The sequence below is a fragment of the Octodon degus genome, unplaced genomic scaffold, assembly GCF_000260255.1.
Source record: "Octodon degus isolate 3935 unplaced genomic scaffold, OctDeg1.0 scaffold00276, whole genome shotgun sequence".
NCBI lineage: Eukaryota > Metazoa > Chordata > Mammalia > Rodentia > Octodontidae > Octodon > Octodon degus.
The window spans coordinates 1,325,159-1,326,325 of NW_004524852.1; positions in this window are offsets into that span (position 1 = coordinate 1,325,159).

Consider the following 1,167-nt stretch of genomic DNA (forward strand, 5'->3'; position numbering starts at 1 on the left):
ATATATATCCAATGTAGGAGCACCTACCTACATAAGACAATATATATATATATATATATCCAATGTAGGAGCACCTACCTACATAAGACAAATTTTAACAGACATAAAAAATCAAATGAGCAATAATACAATTGTAATGGGGTCCTTTAACACCCCACTGTCACAACGAGATATATCAACAAGGCAAAAAAATCAGAAAGAAATAACAGAACTCAATCAAACTTATGAAGAAATGGATTTAGTAGACCCACATGGAATGTTCCGTCCAACAACATCAGGATACACATTCTTCCGAACTGCACATGAGATGTTCTCCAAAATAGACCATATACTAGCACATAGAACATGCTTAAGTAAATTTCAAAGGAATTAAAATTATCCTATGCCTACTATCTGATCATAGTGCAATGAAACTGAAAATTGTTGACAAAAGAAGCTACAAAAACACCATAACAACATGGAAATTAAATAACAACCTCCTAAACAGCCAGTGAGTTACAGATGAAGTTGAAGAAGAAATTAAATAATATTTAAAATAAAAAGAAAATGTAGATGCAACTTACCGGAACCTGTGGGATACAATGAAAGCTGTCTTACGAGGGAAATTTATGGTGGCAAATTTGCACATTAGGAAAACAAAACAAGCTCAAATAAATGATCTTATGTTACACTTCAAGCTCTTAGAAAAAGAACAGCAAGTCAAGCCCAAAGTCCAAAGAATGCAGTAAATTATACAGATTAGAGCAGAAATTAATATAATGGAGATAAAGAAAACAATACAAATAATAAATGAATCAAAGAGTTGGCTCTTTGAAACAATAAATGAAATTGATAAATCCTTAGTCAACTTAACCAAAAAAGGAAAGAAAAAACCACAAATTCATGCAATAAGGAATGAAGAGTCAGCCAAATAGCTCAGCAGACTCTGGCATAGAGACAGACCTGAGGATCAATGGAACAGGTTAGAAGATGCAGACAGGAGTTAGATGACTGAGGGCCGCGGGATCCTTATTAGACCCAGAGTGCAGGCCCAGCGAGTGAGTGAGACGACCCAGGGCCACGGGATCCTGAATAGACCCAGACTGCAGGCCCAGCGAGTGAGTGAGACGACCCAGGGCCACGGGATCCTGAATAGACCCAGACTGCAGGCCCGGCGAGTGAGTGAGA